The 27,988-nt window shown below is 29.3% G+C and overlaps 1 protein-coding gene across 4 annotated transcripts in view; it reads left to right on the top strand.

Moving 5' to 3' along the window:
• The first annotated feature begins 8,724 nt into the window (after positions 1 to 8,724).
• Positions 8,725 to 27,988, top strand: part of LOC107449324 (uncharacterized) — a 235,323-nt gene continuing 216,059 nt past the window's right edge. For 2 of the 4 annotated variants that reach the window (XM_071179029.2, XM_087165398.1), the window contains exon 1: positions 8,754 to 8,893. The gene's annotated coding sequence lies outside the window, so the exon portion shown is untranslated. Of the gene's footprint in view, positions 8,894 to 27,988 lie in introns of all 4 variants that reach the window. The other 2 variants (XM_043048402.3, XM_016064821.4) reach the window with 2 other exon arrangements.

Here is a 27,988-nt window from a genome sequence, read left to right as displayed (position 1 = left end):
ATTTCTGATGTCGCAAAGAATTTTACGAGTGATAGGCAGCGAACCAAAACATAAAAAAGCCTTAAACCACCAAAACCGTTATTTCATATTTTTACTTTTTAATTTTTTTTATTCTACTTTCATTTATTAGTGGTGCATGATGGATTTATTTGCCATTAAAGCTAATTAAGCGTGGAATTGTTTAAAATTAAGAGAAAAAATATGAAGTATGATCATAGATTGTTTCGCTCATTGTGTAACTTTAGCCAAAACTGTCAAAACAATAAATTTATTTTATCAATTTCAGAAATAAATTTAAAATTTTAATCCGTAAAAAAAAGAAAATACTATGCCTCATTTGTTTTATCGGTGCTTAAAAAATGTATTGTGTTAGAAAGCGTTTCAAAGATTATTCAATTTAATTGGGTCTCATCCATTTTATTCATTTGATGTTTAAACTTTTACTAGTTGTAGATTCCTCTCTCTGTCTTCCTAATTCTGTTAAATTACATGCATTCTTTTTTTCCCCCGGAAATTTGCTTTGTTTGCTTTACTTTTGAACTAAACATTAGTCGTACATTTTTTGATCTCAGATAAATTTGTACTTAAGTTGTATTATTTCGAGGAAACTGAAACAAGGATGTACAGCGCATTATTTTTTCTTCTTCAGAATTTAGTTCAATAGGTTCAAGAGAAAAACTATATATTTTCGAATCGAGGTTGAAATTTTCTAAAACAATTTTTTATCCTCGCGATGCTTCTAAAGAACTTATGATATTTAAATACTATAATAGATTCTTATTATTTTTCTAGTTTTGTTTATTTATTAATGCTTATTTTGGAATTCGCACTGTTGTTAGTGATAAACTCGAAACCTGCAAATGCAGTCCATTTAAAAAAAGGGAAAACTGAGAAACATTTATAATTTTTGTTCGAATGGAAATGTTTAAATGTTTACATATGCCAAGATTCTGTATATGTAAAAAACTAATCATTCCTACTATAATCCAATAGTTTCTGCTTTTTAACTACTCTTTATGGGTCGAGGACCTTTAAAAAAAACAAAATTATCAGAAAAAACAATATTTTAAGCTATAAAATCCAACACAAAAACACACTTTTTCTTGTAATACACATATCTTTTTTCAACGCATTTGGTATTTTGGATCCTTCCTATTAAGCAGTTGGCACAGTTCTATTAAACGGTGGTGGTGGCGCAATTCGGGTAATATGGTTTTGATAATTTGGTCAGAAAATTGGTTCAAAGTTTAGAATCTTTATTGTTGATTTTACCTCTTTTGCTTATTTTGCCGTGTCTCAAGAATTTAAGTAAATTGAAAACTATTTGCACGCTATTATAAAATTCGTTTATTGAAAGGTAATCTCATGTAAAATAATAATTTTAATTATTATTTTACTTAATGATAGATAGAAGTAGAATTGCAAGGTATGCAAATTTTGAATCCATGTAAAAGAATGTACTTTCATATGGCCAAAAATAAATGCTGAACAAAATCGATAGAATAGTTCTTTGGGAATTAGATTTTGAATGTGCGACATTTTTTTAAATCTGATGACTCAGAAACTGTTTAATAGATTGAGCTCAATTTCTTTAATATTGCTATTTTGCCAAATTACTTTCTTTGAAATTGTAAAGAAATTTGAGTACCGAACAATTCATAATGTTTTTTCAAATTTTTTTTTCTAAATTAATTATAATTAATCAGCAAATTTAAGATGATACCTTCCAAACATTAATCGAGAGTCCTTGTAAGTGAAAATCCAAAAGTTATTCAGTATTTCGTTTCTTTTTATATGCACCATACATTGAAACGAGAATAAACACTGAAATGAGAACAATAAAGGCCACGCTCATAAATTTGATAGAGAGGGGAAAAAATGGCTTCGCATTCTGATGATTCCGATAGGGGTTGATCAAAGCTCGAATGAAATTGAAATTAAAAAATAAGACAAATAAAAATTTGCATACCTTACAATACAAAATATTTTTTAAGTATTTTTCTAAATCAAATCTAATTAATTAGAATATTTAAGGAGAGGCCTTCAAACCATTAATATATGGTCCTAGTATGTGGAAATCAAAATGTTATTTAGTGTTTCGTTGTTGTTTTTTTTTATGCACTGTACATTGAAATGAGAATAAGCCCTGAAATGAGAAAAATAAAAGTCACGCAATCATAAATTTGATAGAGAGGGAAAAAAACTGGCTTCTCACCCTGATGATTAATAATAGGGGTTGATCAAAGCGAGATTAAAATCAAGAAATTAAAAAAAATGTATTGCTTTATAAAGGTATAGAAAAACACTGAAAAATGCAATGTCATTGTATAGTTAGATTGTTTCAATATTTCTTTCTGCTCTTATCAACCTATATGGAGATCCAACGAAGTTTGATTAACGTTTGTTTTAATCCTCCCAGAAATATTCCTTTTCAACCCTAAAAAACTTTATTTTGTTTTATATCTAGAAGTCAAGCGTATATATTAAACATAATAATTGTGAAACATGCGCTTGTGAATAAATTGTGTTTGACTGTCTTTGAAATCAAATTTGAGGAGAAATTTTAATGTGAAGTATATATTGCATTCAAATTTCTCACATAGTAGATAGCAAATACTCGCTTGAAGTAAAGAGTAGTTCTCGTACGCGTATTCGCAATGGTAGAAAGTCGATCGCACTACGTGGCGCAGAAGTAGAAAGCAGTTTCAGGCAATGTAGGAAGTAGTTTACATATACATGGTAGAAATAAAAAGTTATTCGTTTTTCGCGTGTACGTATGTAGAATTCGGAAAGTAGATCGCCTCTATGTGGTTGCAGAATTAGAAATCAGATCGCGCATACTAGATGCAGATGTAGAATGCAGTTCATATATACGTGGTAGAGAGTAATTCACGTATACGTAGTAGAAGTTGAAAGCAGATCACGTGTACGTAGTGCAAAAACAGTAAGTAGATTACATGTACGTGATGCAGAAGTAGAAATCAAATCACATTCACTTGACGCAGAAGTAGAATGTAGTTCCTATATACATGGAAGAGATTAATTCGTAGAAGTTGAAAGTAAATCATGCGTGAAAAGGGCAGAAACAGTAAGTCGAAAACGCGCACGTGGTACAGAAGGGAAAAGTAGATTGCAAGTATGTGATATGGAAGTTGAAATCAGATCCCATGCACTTGAGCCAGAAGTAGAATGTAATTCATTTATACGTGTAGAGAGTAATTCACGTATAAGTTCTAGAAGTCGAAAGTAGATCACGTGTACGTAATGCAGAAACAGTAAGTAGATTACATGTACGTGATGCAGAGGTGGAAATCAAATCGCATACACTTGACGCAGAAGTAGAATGTAGTTCCTATATACATGGAAGAGATTAACTCGTAGTAGAAGTCGAAAGTTGATCCTGCGTACAAATGGCAGAAACAGTAAGTCGAGAACGTGTACGTGGTACAGAAGGGAAAAGTAGATCTCAAGTACGTGATATGGAAGTTGAAATCAGATCCCATGCACTTGAGCCTGAAGTAGAATGTAATTCATTTATATGTGGTAGAGAGTAATTCACGTATAAGTTCTAGAAGTCGAAAGTAGATCACGTGTACGTAGTGCAGAAACATTAAGTAGATCACATGTACGTAGTGCAGAAGTAAAAAGTAGAGCGCATGTACATGATGCAGAAGTAGAAATCAGATCGCATATACTTGACACAGAAGTAGGAAGAAGTTCATATATACGTGGAAGAAAGTAATTCACGTATACGTTGTAGAAGTCGAAAGTAAGTATGTGGTAAGTTGAAGTGAAAAGTGTATGTGGTGCTGAAGTAGAAATTAGATTTATCGTATTTATTACGTGGTGCAGAAGTAGAAAGTAGATCATATTTACTTAGCAGAAATAGAAAGCAGTTCTCACATGCATGTTAAAAGTAGATAGTAGATCGCGTATAGGTAGCAGATATGAAAAGTAATTCTAAACAAAAAGCAAAAAAAAAAAAAAAAAAAAAAAATCAATCTGTAAATTTTAAGTGATTTGAAAATTATTACCAAAATTCAAATTTTAATTCCCAATTTAAAAATAAAGCATAAAAATAACTGCTTATATCTTTACTTAGTTCACGGCTAATGTCTAATAAAAATAATAAATTATCAAAATGTCAACTTTTACTAATTAATTGCTCTGTTATAAATTAAATACTATCAATAAAAATTTCTTTTCTATATGGAATGCAAACAAAACTTTTATATAAGTTAGTTTACTTTAAATTAATAAAACTTTATTTTCAAAGGCATAATTCAAAGAGAAACATATTAATTGTGTTTTAAAATCGATTGTTTTGAATAAGGATTATGCGTCGCTGCAATATTATTATGAGATAATAAAAGCTAAACCCTCTACAAACTCTAAATTAGTATTATATTTTTAATAAAGTGCGTGTTTCGAGTAGCTCTTCTGATCCAACAAAAGAATCACTGCCAATGTTTACGTAAGGCAGTTATTAATTATGCGAAATGACTCGATTGCGAGAGTTTTCCATCAGGAATAAGTAAACTCCGAGATTGTATCAATACATCCGACTTATTTAAGAATCCCCCCCACTTCTTCATTACCATATATGCAATTGGCTCTTCTTGAGCTTAATATAAATAACAAAGTATCTTAAATCAGTAACAATTACTCCTTTCGATTTATTATAAGCAAATGTTGGCTCATTGATATGTAGGGTTCATTATAAGTAAAATCAGTTAATTAATATTATATTTTTGAATTGATATCGTGTTTTCGATGTTGTATTTCATTTTCCTTAAGCTAAATCCCTAAGTCTATTTATTTGTTGTTTGTTGCTGTCTAATACCAGTTACCAATAGAGACACGCTTATTTTAAAAAGGCTGAGGACTGTGCTTCTACTTGCTTTCCAGTGATGCCATCTATGGCCAGAAATTCGACATCTGCAGCACACATACGTCACAGCCTGTTTTATAGAAAGGTTTGATTCGCTCATCATCCATCCGCTGATCGTAATTTCGATTTGAAACACGGAGCACAATCAATATCTGATCCAGTACCCGAAGAGATATTGACTTGTTATGGGAACTTAGAGGACTTTGTGGTCCCGACATAAATAGCGTGCACCAGTCACTATTTTGTACATAGGAAGTCCTCCGCCCGCGGGAATCGAATTCAGGACTTTTCGGGCATGGGCACAACGCTCAACAAACCAGACTATCCCGAACATGGCCTATTTATTATTTTTAATGCTTTTGCATAGCTCCGTTTCTCGTGTTGGTGATGACGAAATCTTAAAATCAAAATTCGTAACGCTATTCGACTAGCAAGAGTGCTTAATTCTCTACTGGAGCACCTTACCAATTGACAAGAAGAGTTTCGATCGTTTCCTGTGCGCTTCTTAAGGCTAAATTGAGTGCTCGATAGCAATACAGATTTCAATCGTATCCTGAGTGCTACAAAATTAATATAAAATTAATAGCATCAAATCATCACTGAAATTTTTTTACTGTCAATTGAAAATTTAATCTCTCTTTTCTGCTAGCCAGTGCTCTCAAATACCAGCTGGAGATTCTCCCATATAACAATACAATTTCCTATCGTTTCCAGACCTCCACAAATAGAATTTATTGCCATATTATCAACAAAAAAATCTATGTGATCAATCCAAATTTTCGCAATTGTTGGATTAACGAAAGTGCCTCAATTTTAACTAGAGCTTTGTGTTGGATGATTGTGCAAATTTCAACCATTTTCTGAATTTTAGACGCAGGAATTATCGTCCTATTATCGCCATAAAATGTCCAAAATTTTTTATCGTTAATAAAAATTGCAACCACATTTCGGCACACTGGGGCACTAGTGTAATTGGAGTTCTGTGCCAAAAAGCGCAATCTTTACTTCTTTTTTCTTATAATTCACCAACAGAATTTATCGCCATATTTTCACCAAAAAGAATCAACAGTTAGTCTGAATTTTGACCGATTTTCAATTAGCTAGAATGCTCACATTTAAATTGGAGTTCTATGCTGGATGACTATGCAAGCTTTAATCATTTTCGAAAAGCAAAATTTATTTCCAATCAAATTTTAAATGTTACTCTGAAACTAAAAAAAATGGAAAACGCAAAATTAAAATGAGGGAAAATATTAAAATTTAAATAAAAAATTAAAAAGTACTTTATACAAATGGGCTAAAAAAGGAAAATAATTCTATTTCTGTCAGAACTAAAACGAAAAACACATGGTGCATCGCTTCATAATAAAACTTTTATCACCACCGGAAATTCCCCCTCAGGTTTATAAAATTATAAACCCTACTTTTTTCAGTTTAGTTCCGAACAAAAAAAAGTTATTTATTTGGTTTTTAATGTATTTAGGAAACATAATTTTTAAAATTTTCCTTCATTTTATTTCAAAATTTTTTTAATTCCATTTTATCAACGTCCAGAAAAAGCTTATGATATGGAATTAAGGCAATGAACATCAGCCTACATTTACCCTCTGAGACCAACTTAGAATACCGGGGGACTTTTGTATGTGCTAAGCGTTAGAGAATACTAGCTTCCATGGATTGTATTTTTACAGAATTTGATTAACATGCATAAATACTATAAAGAATAGAAAATAATAAAAAAAATTTAAAAATGTTTTTTTTTTTTGCATGGAATTATCAGGTTTTATAATTGATTGCTAAAATTTTTTAATTGTTTGTAAAGTTCTGGAGATTGGAGAAAGGAGCCCAAACTTTCGACCACTCTCCTTTCTAAACTATTTTGACCCTATTTTTCCAGATTGTGACTAACCCCCTACCAACCCCTCCCCAACCGAAGGCCAATAATTTAAATCTGTTCGTAAAAAAGGCATACTTATCCTGAGAAAGTATTTGCATATGTCTGATTCCGTAAATAAATTTAAAATAAACAAACACTAATTACCATAATTTTTGGTCAGCCTCTTAGAAAATTAAGATTGGTTTTCAGTATGGGATATCTGATCATAAGACAAAAGTCATTCAAGCTGTTAACTTTTTTTTAACATAGTGCAAAAAAATTTTTTTTTTTTACTAAATCAGCACTGATTTTAAGGAAATGAGTTTAGAGTTATTATTATTATTATTCATTTGGTAGTAATAAGGAAATTTGAACATTATTTTATTAAATTTTTTAATGAAATAAATTATTAAACATGTTATTGTAAAATAGGATATAGTTTTAGAAACCTCCTGAAAAAACACTTGTTTCACATTTTTTTGTTTTACTTTTCTTGAGTCTTTTGTATTTTTAAAAATTTAGATATAAATCTTAAGAATTTGGTTACTTGGTCAAAAGGATTAAAAATTATATCTCACTCTTCATTTATATCATTTGATCTATATCATTTAATTTTACTTATTTGTTCCTTTATTGATATTTGGTCAAGCAAAAGCTTATAAAATGATGACCACTAGAGAGAGAAATAAAATTTTCCAAAACTATGGTTAAAAGTCGTTAATTAAAGAAAAAGTGTGAAAAAATTTGGGAAAAAAATTACTTACAAACAAATTGGAATTTTGAAAAAAAAAGGGAAAAGAAAAACATAAATGAAAAGAGTTTTTTCAAAACGTCAAATTTCAACTCTGTTGTTGCTTCTCAGTGGGCTGTAGATCATCTTATTGAGTATTTTTTTTTACTACAATTTTAAAAATTAACAATTCTTAAACTAATAACTAAATCTCAATCGTTTTCACGCATTTTTTTAGAAATTTTCTTCACATTTCGTTACTTTAAGGTTCTAAGTCTCATAGTTTTTGCGCAGCAAAACAAAATGTAAGACAAAGTTAAACGCCCAAAACAGTGGCAACGGTGGTGACGATATTTTACTAAAAGTAAAATTCATTACAAAAGGATTTTAGTGTCTTACGTAAGCGTTGTTTTTTTCTCATGTCGATAAAAATAAGGAAACCGTAAATCAACTCCCTCTTTAGATGCTTACTAATATTTTAACGGCCCCTAATCAATAAATTAGAACTATGCGTAAATTTAGTTTACATTCTTTAAAAAATAATTTTTTAATTTTATTTTTTTTTTTTAAGTTGCTTTTTTTCAAATTATTGCAGAATAGTAATAATAATAAAACATTCCTCTGAATATGACATCTGATCAACTAAACAATAAAGAAAGGAGTGCAATTAAAATTATTTTATTGAATATGTACGTAATATTTTAACGGCCCCTAATCAATAAATTAGAACTATGCATAAATTTAGTTTAAATTCCCTAAAAAATAATTTATTTTTTTAAATTTTTTGAAGTTGCTTTTTTTCACATTATTGCAGAATAATAATAATAAACTAACATTCCTCTGAATTTGACATCTGATCAACGAAGCAATAAGCATTAAATGATGAAAGGGGCGCAATTAAAATAATTTTATTGAATAGCGAAATGAAAATAAGCACAGACAAAGAGTTGAGATTTACATATTTTGAACAGTAAGTGTAACATAAATGAAAATTACAAGATCGACTACTTCCAATAACCCGTTTCAACTTCTGTATCCAAGTCATTTAAGAATTCCTTCGCGATTATTACGCAATCGACTTTTACCAGGTCCACGCAAATAACAATTCCACTAAAGCCTCCAAGCACCCCCACTCCCTTCAAAACACGCACGATCAGCTGCCTTTCCCAAAAGCCCCCCCTCTCCCTTTTTAACCTTAGCTTTTCCTGTTAGGCACGCGACGCAGGCGCAAGCCTAGTGACGTAGCGGCAGGTGACGTAGTCGAACACCAACCTGCGTTTCGGGCCTTCTTTACTTTCAAGCAGCGCGGGCCACAAAGTCGGTGTTCTTCCTTTCGTCCGCTACATCTTCAGCATCTCTCTCTCTTATCGTCTGCTCGTCAAATGGAACGTCTCAGGTAAGTTTCCTCCCCCACTTACTCACTTCCGATTTTTCCCACCCCCCCTCCTTCATTACCTGCTCGGGTAGGGGGGTGAAGTAGAGGGTGCATTTTCGTATCGCCAGCCCTATTTAACCCTTTAATGATGTTAGTTGGTTGAAGATATAAAAGATGCGGATTTGTTTTAGATGAGAATAGGATGCGGAAGATGAAAGTGACTTTTGAAGGATGATTTTTTTTTCTTTCTTTTCGTCAGAGAATCAAACAAAATAAGTTGGGCATCACACACCAAAGTGTAATTATTATTTTGCCCTCTTTCTTTTATTAGATTAATTCTACTCTGTCGTGGTGGTAAGCCGGCTGGTTTACTCTTACTTTTTTTTTTCTTTCTCTCTTGACTTCGGAGTATAATAGCGCTGTTATTTTCGCACGTGTCCCCCCAAAACAGCCGAGGAGAGCAGTTTTGTTTGTGTGACTCATAGCTATTATGTTGGCAACTAAGAGAATAGAATCGTTGCTAAATTATTTATTATTGTTTTCGTTTTAGAAGTTGGCCACGGTTTCGTATGGGTCTTAAATACTCTTATCTTAATTTTTTTTTTAGTTTCTTCATCTTTTAGGTAATTATAAATTAATGCACCTTTCAGCAATTTTGAAGTAAATATTAGATTTAACATTATTGGTTTCTAAAATGTAACTAATCGTGAACCGTTTATTAAAGCTTTTAATTTTATTAATTCTTTTATTACTTCTATTGTTCTTTTATATTCTTTTACTTTCTTATCATCCAGTTTTTGACACTTTATTTTCAAACATTTATTATCACTTTTTTTTTCCTTATAAATGATTTTGAAACCATTATAGAGATATGAATCGAAGAATAAAATAATTTTCTGGGATAATCTTTTCTGAAATATTAAGCAGTAAAACAATTTATTGAAAAGTTTTACAAATTTAAATTTTTAATTAAAATTATGCGAAATTTATTGAACTTTGGTTATTTGCTGTTTGAAAAGTCTTAAGATTTAAAATATTTCAATTGTTTCTAAGAGAAATATGAATTTTTTTTAAATAAATGATTACAATGAAAATTCTCTAGATATTAACTTTTATTTTCATTCCTATGCATTTAACCATACATCAAGCCCTGACACAGACATACAAATAATAAAAAAAGGATTGTCTAGAGAAAAAGAAAATGCTGGTTTCATGAAATTTAAATATAACTTTAACACTCCATTTGAAAAAAAAACTTATTTTACTATAATTTTTAAACTTTAAACAGATTAAAATTTATTTTAATTTTGAGCTATTTATTATTATTATTACTATCATTGAATTTCATAATTATTATTTTTTAAATAAATTATATTAATCGAAATAAAAAAAAGTTTTACAAGATAAAAAATTATTTATTCTTATTTTTCTTTAATTCGTAAAAAATCGTTATAAGCATCTAAAATATTTTAAATAATATGAATTATTTTTTTAGAATAGATCAAATTAAATTAAAAATGTATTAAAATACTTACTCTTAAACGTTGCAAAATGAAATTGGTAAAAATGGATCAAATATATATTTTAGCGTTTGCTGTTGAAAGCAAATATCATTGAAAGAGTTTCAACACAAAGAAATATATATATATTTCTTATTTCTACGCAATTCGGGAACAATTCCTAGTGTTCCTAAAAAATGGGCATCCTGCAGTTTCACAATCACGAAAATTAAATACATTTTTCAGAATTAAAAATTGTGTCTCTTATTCTCGCTCACCAAACAAAGTATTTATGTTTTTTTTATTTTTCATATATATGTATCAAAAATTTTTGATTGTACGGATAATCTGGATCATAAAATTTGATTTTTTTGCCTATTTAAATAAATGATTTTTTGATAAATTATTTTGCGCAAAAGGAAAAAACTCTGAATAGGATAAATGTGATAATATTGGTAAACAAATATCGAAATTATGGATACTGCTGTTAGTGGCCGTTTTCAAAGGAGATTCTTACGTCCCCAGCTGCATTTGCTTTTAATTTCACGATATTTTTCTCATAACCCAAGTAAAAAAGCTAGCACAAAACTTTCACCAAAAAAAAAAAAAAAAAAAATAAATAAAAACTCTAAAAATGTTAATAGTTTAGGAGCAAAATCGCATACTTTTTATTAAGGAAACGTCAAGGCTTCGTAATTTTTTTCCTTTAAAAAAGATTAAGAAAAATTCCTTTAGATTTCCTTAGCAAAAAGTGCGAAATTTTGTGCCGAAACGCTTAAGGATTTTTAGGGATTTCTTAAAAGATTCTCTGCTGAGCGTTTTGCTTTAGGAATTTTAAAAATCCCTAACAATTTTTAAAATAGTTAATCTGAGCATTTTGAAAAATAGTTAATATAAACATAAAAATAGTCAGTTAATATTTTTGTAATTTCATTAACTATTTTTAAAAATCATTCCCCATAATTGTCGTAATTTGATAGAAATTTTCAAATGCCCATAAAAATTATAATTTTAAACTTTTTAACGAGATACGGTATCAGACACAAAGGTATACCTTATAAGAATATTATACCAGTTTCTCAATTTACCATCAGAATATTAGAAGTCATATGAAAAATATGGTTTGAACAGTTTAGTCAGGAGAGCATCTGTAAGAGACTCTAAATTTACATTGAGTAATTGTTTATAAAAAATAATACTATGTTTTATTATAACAAACCAAAGAATCTAGGTAAATGAAAAAAATCCAGTCAACCTACGTTTTGATGGGTAGACTTGGATGCACAACAGTTACTACTGCGCCCCCCCCTATGTAGTAACTGTATTTGTGGTAGTTACTGGGAGGCAGCAGATGAGATTAAGATGATGGGTTATCACTCTAACTATATGTTGAGGGTGACTTTTGGGTTTCTTCAAAGTCTCTTAGTTCTTTAATAGTTCATATAATAACAAATGGATGCATGTTTAATTATTTTAGCTACGCATTAGACGAAACATGTTGACTAAGAGCACCATAAATGATTGAAATGGAAATCAGAGTGCTCCTTTTCCCGTTTTTCTGAACAATTTCTTTTTCAACGTTTTGTTTTTGTAGTCCTCAATTACGATCAAGACGCATTTTGGCTAATGATTAATAAGGCCTAAAGTTTTTAGAAACATCCATCACGGTTTTTCAATGTATTTTACAAACTTTGAAAAATATAATTTTCCTGCGAAATTAAAAGTGTGCAAAAACGTACGTAGATAAATCTAAGTTGGAAAGAAGCAAGCGTATTTTGATACAATAACAGTGTTGTGCTTCCATATGTAATTGTAGTTGTTAACAGTTACAAACATGATAGTAGTTCAGAAGAATTAGGTTATTGGGAACCATGATTTAACAGAATCCCAAATTTAACAAGGAAATTTCTTAAGTTTCCGGGTTATTTTAAGTTGTTAGAAAAAAGTATCTGATTGTTCCTATATATTTCAGCCCAATCGAAAATATTTAAAAACATTTTATAATTCAGGTACTTCCAAAAATGTATGTAACTAAACAGTGTAGATTTTCAAACAAACATTAAAGCAGGAAAAAGAAATAAAATAGAAAAAATTTGTGTTTGCGAGGAAGTAACGTCTTCAGGGGACACACTGCCCACAAACACACAGGAACCTTTCTGCTGTCAGGGGAGAAACCAAAACTGACAGTGACCCCGAGGCCCCATAATGAATAGACAAATAAGAAAATCATTTCCAGAAATTTGAAATGCTGTGAAAAATAATGAACCTGCAAACAATACTTAAAAGTACTCAAAGTGAAACTTAAAAATGAAACGCCTATTATAAATAAAAATATAAATATAGTTGCAGTTACAGTTAGATTAACCAAATCAAAATAAAATAAAATATAAATTGCCGAATCAATAAGAAAATATTATAAATAAATCAAGCGCTGACACCTATTTTAAACACCTGAACAACGAAACAAAAATACTCGATGAGCAAAAAATTCTTCAAGTGCTGCCATCTGCTTTGGAAAAAAACTCCCCAGGCTACTCTTTTAAGCACCATAAGAGTGTGAATCAGTGAGCAAACGTTGCTCCTCCAGTAAGGACAGATAGTACAGGGAATGAAGGAAAATCCATGTCTTATGCGGGATTCAAATCCAGAACCTTTTTGATGTCAGGTCAGCCGCTACACAGACTACCTGACTACTACACAATCAGGTCGGCGCAATACAATAGTTAATACCGAAAAAATACCCTGTTAATCGCGAGTTGATAAATAGAAAACAGATGCATTATAGATAGTAGATTAATCTGCTTGTACTCTCCAACCCAGATTTTTGTGGATTCTATGTCAGATGTACTAATAATTTTAAGCGTTGCATCTATTTTGTATGCGCATAATTCTGATGATGGATTTTTTTTCCCGAGGTTGAAGACTTTAATAAAATGTTTCCCTAATCTGCGCAGTGCTACTTTTACAACAGGTATCACTAGCGTTAGTGATGATGTACAGTGCACAAAAAATATCTAACTACATAAATAAAAACGTAACACTCTAAGGACCTTTTAATCTAATGATCGGGTTTTCGTGCACGAAGACTCAATCCTAATGGTTCGGGAGTTTTACCATAAATATATAGCAATAAATTTGTGAAGACGGTGATTTAAGTTACGAAATCAGACACAAAAACGCACTTGAAATCGACGCATTTGAAATACTGATTCTCAAAATAGATGATGTAGTCGCAATTTCGGAAATAAGTTTAAATAGTTTGGTTAGGTTAGCGGTGAAAAAATTGTAACCCATGTTAATTTAACTTTTAGTGAATTTCCCTATATTTCGAGAACTTTTTAAGAGAATCGAAACATTTTTATGCACAATTATAAAATTTGGTTATCCAAAGAGAATCCTGCTAAATAAAATATGTTTGAATTATTATTTATAATGTCTTATTATCTATTTAATAATAGTCGAAAAATATTGAATCATAAGGTATGCAAATTTTTACATCATCTAACGTATTTTTACCTAGCGTATATTACCTAACGCTCTAACGTATTTTTATCTATCAAATTACCAAGTTTAAACAAAATTGGTTAAATAGTTGATTAGTAATAAAGTTTTATAAACAGTCGTATAGTTAAAATTATATTTGACGTGTATCTTACATACATCTTGCATTATAAGTGATATACATTTAACAAATGCCAAAGAAACATATAATGTTAAATAATAAATAAAGTTGAAAAATTTTTATTTTGTCATGTTGTTTAACAAATTTTTACTGCGTGAATTAAAACTCCTTAACTATTTGGATCTAAAAACGCAATCTGCACAATTAATTTTTATTTAAAATCACAAATTATAAAAAAATGCATATTTAAATTTTATTTCATTAAAAAAATATTTTTGTAGCTTGTTTGTTAAAACTGTAAGTTAAATAATCTTTTTGCTTAGTAAATGTATTTTCAAATTATTATCTTGTTTCTACTCATACCATGTATTATTTATTCGAATTAAAGTAGTAATTTAACGCAGTGTTGTGACTCCATTTGCAAAAAAGAAAAAATCTTTAAAATTAAAGTGAATATTTTTTAATGAAGAGCCTTTTACATTAAAATTATTATTTTAAAATTGTAAATATTATTATTTTAAATTAGTTGTGCCAGAATATACACCATAAGTGGAATTCATGAAAAGTTAAGTACAAAACTTATCACGAATTCAACTTATGATGCATATTCTAGCACAATCATTTTAAAATTATTTAAATGCATGAGTTATTTAGGATTCTACCCAAATACAAACTGCAATGACGTACATCATCTGCTCTAATTTTGGGGGCTGCGTCGTGCCATATAAGCATGTTGTATAAATTAATATGTAACCTTGACGAAAGTGCTCTTTTTACCTAATTTTGCTTTAAAAAAAAACTTTATGATTCATATGTCATTTTTTTCCTCTAAAAGAAAAAAACCATAATTGGTGCAATTAATAAAAGAGAGTCAGGATGCCAAGTCCTTATAAGTAAAACGAAATATTTAGGATTAAATTTACAGTTTGATGCCACAAATGTCGAATGTGTCTAAACAGTGCCGTTATAATAAAAAGGAATGCATCGTAAAAAACTTTAATGTTTAAAGTTGAAAATTTTGTTTTCCTTATTTCTGTTGCATGCAAATTGAATGAGGAATTCTGCTACCAGAATGTTAAAAGTAGATTGAAATTATTGTATGGGAATTCTATTGTCTGAAACGATGCTAAAAAAAAATTCAAACTGAGGAAGATCAACAATGTTAATAGTAAATAAGACATGGACACCTATAACTACTTACTTAATGCTATTAATACTATTCAGTACTTAATAATAAATCAGATACATATCAATTATAATTTTTTAAGAATAAAGTAAAAAATTAATTTTAATTCTAAATAATAATTATTAATTATTAAACACTCATGGATTTAAGTTTTAATATAAATCCAAAGCAGATCATCAAAACAAATAGAAAAGTTAAATCCGAAGTTAAACTCAAAGGTAAACCTACAAGTAAAAAATGTCTTCTAAAATATATTAGGTAAATTCTGAATCAAGCAAAAAAATAATTTTTATTCTGTTACCCTGAATTTTTTTAAAAATAAATGAATTCGTTCTCTGTTTAACTTTGAGGAATGAAGTCAATTACTGAATAAAAAATATAGTCAATATAGTCAATTTCGCGGGCTGACGCTTTCTTGGGACACATCGGAGTTTCACCAGAATAGAAATTAAATTTGAGTTTTCCATCCAAACGTCAGTAATAATAGCAAATATAAAAATATTATTAATTAATTATTTAATTTGCATTTAGTCAATAATATTTTCATCTAAAATTTATTTATGATAAAATGCATTCTTATTAATTCAAGTAATGAATTTATATTGAGTAAATATTTTACTAAATAAAATTTTTATATTACATTCCACTCGCTTAAGTTGTGTTAATATTTGATTGAATCAAATATTTCTTTTTAATTGAATTTAAAACTTTTGCGAATCGTGTAAATAAATAAAAGGTCTTGTGTAAAGTTTTTTAGTGAGTTTTTAATTGATTACATGAAAACTGTAAAAAATATTTTGGGTAGGAATAGGACATTAATCCTCGAAATAAAACTTCTTAACCTATTCTTAGAATAATGTAATATTTATGGATAAATTTCTCGATTTTATTCTAATTTGACACAAAAAAAAAAAAAATTAAATACTGACTTTTGTCCCTTTTTTACAGAAATTAGCATTTATATATAAATGCAATGAAAAATACAATATTCTGTGCAAATAATTCATATTTTTGTTTTGCCTATCATACTATACACTCTAAGGACTGTGGTGTAACACCCTTCAAGTTAATGTATTGAATAATTCACAATTCCGTGTAAACGAACAATTTGTTTCAGATTAACATCAAATCGAGCTTTCATTTGCACTCTTAGTAGTGTAGTTAAATTCAAATACTAATAAAAGAGGAATAATCAACACTGAGATAACGTTCATTAACACTTTTTTGTAAATTAAACTTTGTGTTGGCGAAAATTTTAAAACGTCAGAGGTCAAATTTACGTAGGATAATTTAATCAAGCATGAAAAGGCTTGATTTTGCGGTAAGTTAAAAGAATATTGTTACTTAAACAAATCTATACTACAAGGTATGTATATTTTTAAATGCGTAATATATATAATTTTATATGAATTGGTAATTATCTGTAAATTATATTTACTCATTTTATAGTATTGAATTTCTTTCCGTTTTTGTTCCGTTGATTAAGCTTAATTTATATTTATTGTAATATTCTCTCGGTATTATATGTACGTTAATGCGTACGTTAGAAATTAAGCTTACTCCATAAATTTTTGTGTGTTTGAATCCTAACTTAACTTTATTGTGAAAATAATATTGCTGTATTACTTCTTACGTTGTTCCAAAATAATTAGTTTCGTTTCAATTGACTATATGCTAATATTGTATCCTTAATGCCTAAATAAAAGTTTTAATACTTAATGAAAATTAATTTTAATAGGCTGAAGATTCACCTTCATAGTTAGAATAGTGTTTTGGCTGCAGTCTGTGTGCTGGTGGGTGACCACTTGGATCAGTCTGCGTAGGGACCGGGGGTGTGCGGTATTGGTCCTCGCTAAACTGTTCTACCGTAAAGTGTTGAACTTCGCTTGCAGGTCGTCGGGCTACAGAAGCGGGGATGCCAACCCCTCTGCAGTGGATCAAAATTTCGATGGCATGTCTTCGGATCATCCTCAGGGATGTTTCCCAGACCATCACCAATAGTCCATTGCGCAGCTCTAGTGCGACGTAAATGAACTACAACAACTAGATGCTTATTTTATAACATATTTTTTGAAGTGAACTGAAAGTCTACGTTCAGTTCGGATTTTCACAAACTATGTGTCCATCATAATGGCTTAAAAAAGTGATCCCAAATAAATATATTACTTCTTCTTCTTCATTGGCCAGACAGCCCAGGATGGGCCCTTGCCTTCCGCAGAGTTGAACTCCAGGCTCTTCTACACTTGGTCAGAGACATCCAATTTGGGACTTTTAGAGTATATAAATCACTTTCCATGCAGTCGAGCCATCTAAGTCTAGGTCTTCCTCTTTTTCGAGTGCCTAACGGTCTGGCAGAGAAGATCTTTTTTGTAACGCGGTTATTATCCATTCTTGATAGGTGTCCCCGCCCATTTGATTCTCTGAATTGCAATATATTTGACTACGTCACGTTTACGTCACGGAGTTAGTTCTTCTTCTCCAGATATTGTATATTACTTAGTTCATGCTAAATATTAATTCGTTGTTAGCTTGAAGCGAATTATAAAATTTGTTTATCCAAAGATAATTCCAAGTAAAATTAATTTTCTGCAGCTTTTTAATATATTAATTATTTTATATAGAAATGTTAAATTTTAAGGCATACAAATTTTTACACCATGTAAAACTTTGCAAGTTTTAATATCAAAATACAATATTTAAGCGAAATTGGTCGAATATTTTTTTTAAAAAATCTAATTATAATTAAATAAAATTGTAATAATATATTCTGCTTACTGGAATTGTGGTTTTAGATCGACATTTCATCGAGTACAAAACTTTTAAAAATTATGTCCCTTTTTAAAAAATAAAAAAAGAGGGTTTGGGTAAGGTGTTTTTTAGTGAACTAGGCTAAAAATTAATTTAATAAGATATTTTGAGGGAAATAATATCATTAATCAGGGAAAAGAAACCACTTGACTTATTCTTAGGTTAACATGTATAATATTAATAAATAAAATTTGAAGAGTACTATTTCGTTTAACACATAAAAAAAATCTAAATTTTAACTTTTTCCTTTTTTTCAAGAATTTTAGCATTTATTTGCATAGATAATGAATAATATTCTACGTAAATGATGCATAATGCTAGGTTGACTATGCTTCCATAGAATTATATGACTCTATATATTCTATGATTCTATGTATCATTAATTTAAATATTTATAATTTAATTAGAAAACGTGGTAAAAATGTTTAATTTAGTTGATATCAGAAAAAACTCATTTTTTAAAAATGTAACTTATGCGTTAGGATTGTAACGCATAATTAAACGAATTTCTCAAAACTCTGAAGGAATTTTCTACCGGAAAAAGTATGAGCGGAAGTTTTGCCACAAAAAGTAAAAGAAATCGATTCTTACACGCTGAGAATAGTTTTAAATTACTTTGAAAATCGATTGAGCTCAGTTCGATTTTCCGAACACTTTTGGGGGTAAAAACTGCAATGATTAGGATTTGTTTGCCGCTTAGATTTATCAATATTTAGTGTTTCTTTGATTGAATGTATTCTTTAAATTTAAACTGATTTCTGAATGGAAAGTCTTTTTGAAAAAAAAAAAGGTAGAAACATAAAAAAAAGTATTAGTTTCATTTTTTTAAATTCTATTTTTTTTTTCAATTCATTTACGTTAGCAGAACTGATTTATCACCTGTTTTAAAAACATCAAATATCTGTAACAGTAACAATAAATGAGTTATTTTTTATTGATGAGTAAAATTTAACTCGATTATTCGGTTTAAAAAACACCCGTTATTACAGATATCAGTTATTTACTTTAGCATTAAAGATAAGTGTAATTTACGTGCGGTAGCGCTTTTAGTATTTAATCTGAATGTTTATTACTTTGGATGATAATTTTGGTCATTTGGACGTTTTTGTAAACTATATGATTATGGTAACTAGAATCAGAAAATCTGGTTTCTTTTTTTTTTATTTGTACCGCGGTGATTGTTCGTATTTATTTGGATATATTCAGACTATCTTTATTTATTTCGAATATTTTTAAAAAACTAACATAGATTATATACATAGAAAATAGATCATGTTAAATAATCTACTTTCACTAAATGTCATAAAAATTCTTTCTTTTATGTTTTCAAGCATTTCATATTTAAAAAACAAATGTATTGTATCGTAAACATTCGCTTGACTTTCATGAACCTTTGAATCGAAATAAATTTTTCTCATAATATGTTTGTTCAAATGACATTATGAATGACAGTCTTTCCTAATTTCTTTCAAAAATTTATGGTCATGAAATTTTAATTTGACTCAGCCAAAATATACTGTCATATCCAAGATACCATCTAGCATATCCATCAAGATTTCTTAAATATTTTTTTTTAACTTTGATGCAATCCGAAATATAAAATGAAGATACATAGCAAATACTATTACGCGTACCAAATTTATTTTTTTCGATAGCAGTAAATAAAAAATTCCAATTGCTTTACAATTGATTGTTATTAAATAAATGAATTTTTTTTTTTAACTTCCTAACAAATGTGAGAGTAACAAATAGGTGTAGCTGAACTCAGTTTTAAATGTAAGAAGCATTCTAAATAATTAAAAATTGTGGTAAATTCAACTCCTCCAACGGAATGTGTAATTAATGTAACAAAAAATAAATGTTTGACCTTTTCAATCGAGCAAATGTAATGAAATTAATCAGTTCTGCTCTACATTTGCATGAAACAATGCAATATGAATAATAACCTTGGCTTCTAACCACTGATTTGAATCTTAAACTGTATACATTGTTTTTTTTCTTCTTACTGTTAATGAAGCTGAGTTTTAGAAAAGTTAGAATAATGTGATGGATTGCAAGGAGGGAAAGGAATTAGCGATGTTTAATTATTGTTGGAAATACAGTGATTAATTTGAGGAGTGATCGCTATCCACAGACGGTATATCATTTCAAATATTAAAATAGTATAATTATAATCAGATATACATGTAATGTTTAAACTATTCAATCAATTAAATATAACAATGAACGTCACATGTCTGAGATATAAAATAATACCATTGTGTAGGGCGAAATTAGGAAAGCTTGTATTTGGCCTGTTGGCCTGGAGACAGTCGTAGTGCTCGCTTTATTATTATTATTTTTAAATTGTAAACGTTAAACGATTAAAAAAACTGCTGATATTATTAATGTAATCCAATTATTTTGAAGCATTTCTCAAAACATGGTAAACATTACAAGGTTCATTTCTAAAAATTTTATAATAAGATAAATTTCAGAATGATAAAATAATAAAGATAAAGATAGATAAAATAAATTTCAGGATGTGATAAATTATTCATAATAAGCCCATACTTACTTTATTTCATAACCAGCGTTGAACAGCCGGTCCAATTTTTTTGGGTTTACGACTACAAATGTTCCACTCCGTAGCCTTGTAAGTTTGAACCCAATCCAGAAGACAAGGGAAATCCTGGATCGGGAGAAATTTGCTTTCGTGGCGGGGTTTTTGAAGGAACTAACTCGTATTTGCGTTACATGAAGAGGAGAACCACGAAAGTCTTCCACGGTTAGCCTGACAGTAAGGGGACCCTAACCCCTGATCCGTCTACCTTTGAGAGTACTTTACGTCGGCACTGTGGTCGGTGCAAGCCGAGTTTGGTATCCCTATCAACTAGCCATCGCTGGGATTCGAACCCTGTCATCACATTGGAAGACGAATGATCTATCCCCTGACCCTCTATGCCATTCCATATTTAGTAGAGAAATAATAATAAAGGCATAAGGGGTACATTTTCGATTTAAAAAAAAGTGGCCAACAGATTACTACAAGCAGACAATTATTTTAACCGCCATCTCTTATGTATGCAATTTGCTGCTCTGTGGCCGGCACCAACCGTTAAATTTGCCCTGCAATACCTAATTTATCAAAAATTGTTTGGATACAGATTTTAAACCTATTTTACGTACTGACTCTGTTAAAATGTAAATAAAACAAAATGAATTGGCAAAAGCTTGAATTAAATTTAATTCATTATGCATCCTCATAAAAAAATTGGAAAATATATCGTTAAGTGAGATAATGAAACTTATCCAGTGGAACTGGACAGTTTACTTGTTCAATCGTAAAAAAGATGTCCAGTAATACTGGGCAATGGATTGTAAAGGATTAAAATAATGAGTAAAAAATATACAATGATGTAATCAATATAATATTCTATATTTCACATGTACAAATTCCTGAATTCGAATATAATATAATGATGTAGTTGGTACAATTGTAACTCTAAAAATTTAGTCTCAAACGTACGAAAGTACATTCAAAACTGTAATTTTGCAAATAATTATATTTTTTATTTATTTTATGTATTTTGATAGTTTTCATCGACTGATCCTTCGAAATGAGTAAGTAAAAAAAAAAGTTTAAAAAAAAGTTTATGATGTTTTGTCTCAGCACATGACATCACCTTGCTATAATTCAACATATTTCCCAATTTTGCAAAGAAGAAGAAAAGAATTCTAGAAACTCTTCAAACTAAGTAATTATCTTTATTGAAATCGGATGAATAAAATCGGATGAGATTTAGAAAGAACAAAATTCAACCCTAGTTTTGGAGAAATATCAGTCTTCGGTGACACAGAAGAAAATTACAGAAATCTTCTGACCAAAGATTTTCTTCTACTTTTTTTTTTTAAAAAAAATCAATGAAAATAATTATTTTGCTCTTTTAACATGTAAAAAATCTCCTATCTATTCCAAAACACGTTTCTTTGAAGAATAAAATGACAGAAAACAAACTTTACGAAACTTTTCATCACCCATCACGGTGAATTCAGGATATGAAAACTGTGTGGTGCCTTGGCGATATACCAAAATGTGATTTTTCCTGACTGTTGGTAAAAAAATAACTTATTTTAATTCCATGATAAAAATATTGTGAATAAATTTCAATCATCATTCTATTAAGACTTGCGTTATTTTATTTAGCATCTCGAACTTTTTTTAATCATCTGTGTAACTAATAACAGAACTGGTATTCTTTATACGTTTGTTTTTAGAAAAAAATTTTTTAACCAAAAAATAATTTTTAACTTCGAGAATTCGAATTTTTACATTGACACTTTTTTTTTCCGTTTCAACTTAGAAACTGATTCGTCAGAAAACTAATATCCAAAAACAACATAAAATTTATGGGATTATTAATTTTAATTATTGTTTGATGTTTTATCTATTTAAATTTTATAGATATATATTTTGAGTGCTTATAGAACAAACATATGACACGCGTATTTATGAGTCTTAAGAAATTTGCAACAATTATTTAGATTTTTATTTATTGGTATGTTAAAAAATGTGAGAATGTCAAAAATAACTTGAACCCACATATACCATAAATTTAAATCTAATTAAAATATTATAACCAAGCAGTAAAGAAAAAAAAAGAAAGGAAAAAAAAACGAGAAACTTTACAAACAATATATCTTTTGCTACAAATTCAGGGCCCACGCTAAGGATTTCGAACTATTAGTCAGAAAATTAGCCACATATCAAAAGTATTTGCCAATTTTTGAGAGTTTTCGCCAAATGCAAATCTTAACTTTTTTTTATTCATTTTTTCCCATAGAAAGCTATTTTACAGTCATTTTGTTTTAGGCTTACATTATTTGAACCCAATTCTAATTGAGTATGCGGCGCATCTACCGAAAATTGCTGTAATCGTATAAAAAAATTACTGATTTGTTTAGAAAAAATTATTTTGACGCAATTTTAATTTCTTTCCAAAGAAAAAATCCTTCCCCAAAACGCAATTTTATTCGTCAAATTTACGATTTTATTGCATTTGGCCAGATGGCGAAGGCTTAGCGCGTGTCCTGAATTTTATCTGAACACAAAGCTGTACACGCATTAAAATATTATCTAGCATGGATCGTGATTCACCGAAAATCTTTTGTACCGTTCCAAAAACACGATTCTTTTTCTTCAGGGAAGGAAAAAATCTAAGATACTGTACAAATTCTTGCCTATAAAATGAACCATATGGAACATTTGGTTCAAATCTGATAAGTAAAACGGCATTTCTTGTGCTATAAGAAATCAAGTAAACTGTAACTTGCTCCATTCTTTAAAACCTTTTCCTCTGTTTTCTGCAGCAAAATGATCACAAGAAAAGCATCACATGGAAGGTCACCATATGATTCAGGAAGGCTTAAAGTCACCATACGATGTAGAACTTTAATTCTTTTACAACAACAGTTCAGTGCTCAAACCACTGCATTGCTAAATTACGGTCAGTGAGCGACAAAATGTCCGTAAAAATTTATTTATGCCCGTCACGCTGTCGTGACCACAAAAATACAGATCTGCAGGGGAATTTTTTTTCGTAAAATGTATGGCGACTGATCGTAAATCAACGCTACGTTCGTAAAAGTTATCCTCAATTTAGGCCTTGACGTAGTTTGATATTCAGGCAATTTAGTTTTCGAAACAAGGTGAAATAGTGTTGTGCCGCCATCTGTCGAAGAGTGAAAGTTGCGTTTTCACCAATGTAGTGAGAGTTTGAGAGACACGTTTTTAGAACTTGTTGGGTTCGAACCCAAGACCTTTGTATGCATAGCCTTCTGCTGTAATCCTCATCCCAAAGGGTTTACACCCGAAAATTGAGTTTTTAAGCTTTAAATAATGTGTTACTTTACAGACATCCCTACAGATTACACTAAAGTATACTAGGTTTACATTTATCATGTATTTTTCGTTTATTTCATAAAAGAATTTTTATGTATAGTTATATACTATTAACTGTATTAATTTTACTCTGAAATTCGCTACAATTACAAGCACTGAGCTTTTTCTCCTTTAAAAAAAGGAGGTGGTCGTATAAGACCGGCTAACGAATTTTGCAATCATAGCTTTATATGGAATTGTAATGAATGTTAACGAGAGAAAGGTACGATAGCTTTTTTCGTATTAGTGATAGTTGTTTAATAAATACAATTACTATTAAACTTATTTATCAAAGAAAAACAATTTTATACATTTTCTCCAATTTAAATAACAGCTACATTTTTTTATTTATTATTTATTTTTTCACGCGAAGGAAAAAATTCGAAAAATTCTGGTTAAATTACTGCATTTCCGGTAAAAAAACAACAACGCAATTCTGGTTTTTAAAAAAACATTCATTTGGTAATTTCTCCGCTCATATGTTAACGATTCACTGGAAATTCTAGTTTTTAAAATTATAGTTCTTATAACAATAATTTTTTTTAAAAAAAATACGAAATTGAAAAGTGAATTTTACCAAATAAATGGTTTTCATGCCATGCTCTACATTTAGCACATTTACTAAATTTTATCTCATTATATTTTATTGCTAACTTTACCAAAATCATTACCAAAGCATTTTGGTAAAAATTCCCAGCTTTTAGGTGATTCCATAGATCTAAAAACACGGTAAATTTTACCATATTTAAATCATTTTAAGCATACTTTCTTCCTCAGTGTTAAGTAAACAATTATAATTTTAATCTAATGAATAATTTTCATCATGAGTGTAATATAACTAGGTAACTTAAAACCATCAGTTGTGAAAAAAATACATTTTACGTTATTGCTTTGTCTTTTAGTTCTAACATCTATCGCTAGGTTTCACACACACTTAGTGATGGTTTTATTCAGTTGCAGTTATTCAAATATCTCATTTAATTATATATTAAAAATGCTTACATAACTCAAACTGAAAAATATTGAGTTATCTAATTAAAAGACATATCGACACATTTCGAAAATGCTAAAAGCTTTTTATTTTACCAATGATAAAAATGTATTTAAAAGTTAAATGTAAGTGACGTAAATTATATTGAAACAAAGAAAAAATATAATTTCAGATGTTCTAGACGTTAGCCATCTAATTATCTGAACTAGTGAAATTCTGTCAAAACTAAATAGAGCAAAAGAAATTTTTTTATTGAATTTCATTTAAGTAAAATACGACTTTATATTTCTTAAAAATAAAAGAGATTATTTTAAATTTTGAAGTAGCAAATGAAGATGATTTAAAACTTAATCTTGCAAGCGGGTCCCTAGGGAAGATGAAAAAAATTCTCTCAGCTTGTAACTATTGATATAGTTAGTAAACTATTTTTATAGAAAATTCTTCCACAAAAAGGGCCCAGGAGAAATTACGCAGAGAAGGAAAAAAAATATTAAAAGGAAAAATTGACGCAGTAAAGTTCTTTTAATTGATGTTTTATTCAAGTCTTCTCAATAAATCGTTTTACCTTTATTTAAAATATTTTTTATCGTATAACATTTTTATACTTGATTAAATATTGCCTTGTATTTCAAATCCATTCATCATTCAATCGATTATCGATAAATTTCATTCGAAAAAGATATTAGATTGATTTTATTGAGTTAAGTCGAACCTTTTTTTTCCCTTTTATAACTGAAGGGAAGAGCTTTTTATAGATTTTCTTATATAAAGGAGAGCAATAATAGAAGCTGAACGTAAAGCTTATTTTAACTGTCAATTATTCTCAAAATATTATGAATAAAAGATGCACTATTAAAGCAAAATGTTTTATTTTACAATCTCGCACTTTATCATTCTGAGGTAACATTTTACAAAGGGGTTACTTTTTATCCTCTATTAAATTTATTTTCTGAGAATATATTACCGCCATTTTCATTTGATCATGAGCTAGTAGGTAGTAAAGACAGTATTTTTGTTTTAGTAAAATTCACCATAAAAGTTAGATTATTTTCTTCAAAATTTAATGAGGATTTTGAATTTATTTGTTGAAAAGTAACTTATATTGCAAAATAGTTTAATTTTTACCCAGATCACGCAGATATGTATGACCCAAATGCTGATCCTATGCGAAAAATAATTTAATAACAAAATATGGATAATGCAATGCACATAATAAAAAAAATTCTCATCCAGAATAACTTTTGGTTCAATGATCGGATACTCATGAAAAATAGGATATAAGTTTAAAAATCCATGGATATTAATTTTTAATATGCTTATTAATTACAGCAGATCCTATTTTAAGCGAGGAAATCAAACTCAAAAACGTACTTTGAATCAACTTCTTACTCGTACGTTTTTTCTTACTACTTTTTAACGGATTTGAATTCTTAATCTACAGAAGAGGAAAAAGGACAATCTAAAAAAATGTAGAACAAATAGTTGCATAATTTACTATTTATTTTTTTAAAAAAAATTTTTTTATACCATAAAAAACTATACATTTCATTCCTAGAATATCTTGGTTTGACTTTCAAATATCTCGTAGAGTTTCATTTAATCCAAAATAAAAATGTGTTTTTATTATGGATACAAAGTGCTCCTTTTTTGCTAAACACGAGGTATGTATGTCAAAACTTCTGGAAATCGGGTCTAGACAGGTGTCTAATTTATTTATATTTCTTTCTTTTTGCATATAAGTTATCCATTTCAGACCCATACTTTCTTCATGATAGTAACTCAATTTCGCTCTATTCTTTATATAACAGTAAACCATTTTCATTTTCTTTCCATTAGCACAATAACCCAATTTAAAGCCGTGGGTGGCTCAGAGGATAGAGCATTCACCTTCCAATGAGGTGAACTGGGTTCGAATCCCTACAATGGCTGGTTGGCACGAAATCCGCACCGACCACAGTGCGGACGTAAAATATCCTCAGTGGTAGATGAATCATGGGTTACAGTCGCCTTACCGACAGATTAGCAGTGAGAGGTTTTCGTAGTTTTCTTCTCCATGTAAATGCAAATTTATGTTAGTTCCATTAAAAAATCCTCTACGAAAGCAACATTTCTCCCAATACTTCTTCTTGGAGTTCCATTGTCGTCTGAATTGGGTTCAAAACTACAAGGCTATGGAGTTGAACATTAGTAGTTGTCCACTCAAAATTAGGTCGGCTGTTTAAAGAAGGATATAAAATAAAATTACCCAATTCAGCTTTATTTATTTCGTAATTTAATTTAGTTTATTCTTTCACAACAGTAACCCAATTCCCTCCATCATGACAGTAACTCAATTTAGTTTATTTTCTTACATGGCAATAAATCAATTTAAATTTCTTCTTTTTATGCTATTTTTACTGCAAGATTTTCCACGAATTTCATTTAAAAATTTCATATGTTATTTTTCACGATATCATATGATGCTTCCGACTATTTGTAATAAAATGATAAACAAAAACATAATGTCACATAAATATTTTGACAATTAATACCATCGTTATAGATTCCAAGCAGCATCATGCGATCTAAATTTTGGAAAAGTAAATGGTTTAAATTAGAAGATGACCGACAATTACTTGCTTATCGGTCAATAGTTTAATAATCGTTCAATGAAAAAAAAAAGAGTTTGAAACTCGTAAAACGCTTTATGAAGGATGGTGAAAGTTTCATAAAATTCTAATAATAAGTTATTCATAAAACCAAGCTTACAAAAATTAAATAATGAGCAACCGAAATTTTTTAAAAGAAAGCCCATATTGAACTTGATCAGAAATCTATTTAAATTATACAATTAACCGTTAATATTTTTTTTGTTTCTGCTTTAAGAAGTAAAAAGTGCAGACAAAACATTTTTTTTTATTGAAACCACTCAAATGAATTTAACAAAAACAACGACTTAATGTCTTATAGACATTCTGCTAATTTTAATTATTTGATTTAGAGCGGGCTGTTTTTATGGTTTCAAAGCAACATTTTCAATATATTGATTCCCAATCTTTGCCTCAAACTATTGTTTAAATCCCATCCTATAATCGAATAGACTGCACGATT

Source organism: Parasteatoda tepidariorum, chromosome 6 (genome assembly GCF_982258835.1).
Source record: "Parasteatoda tepidariorum strain Cologne lab strain chromosome 6, Ptep-v5.0, whole genome shotgun sequence".
Classification (NCBI taxonomy): domain Eukaryota; kingdom Metazoa; phylum Arthropoda; class Arachnida; order Araneae; family Theridiidae; genus Parasteatoda; species Parasteatoda tepidariorum.
The sequence above is the reverse complement of the archived record's forward strand: the minus strand, read 5'-3'. Positions and strand labels throughout refer to the sequence as shown.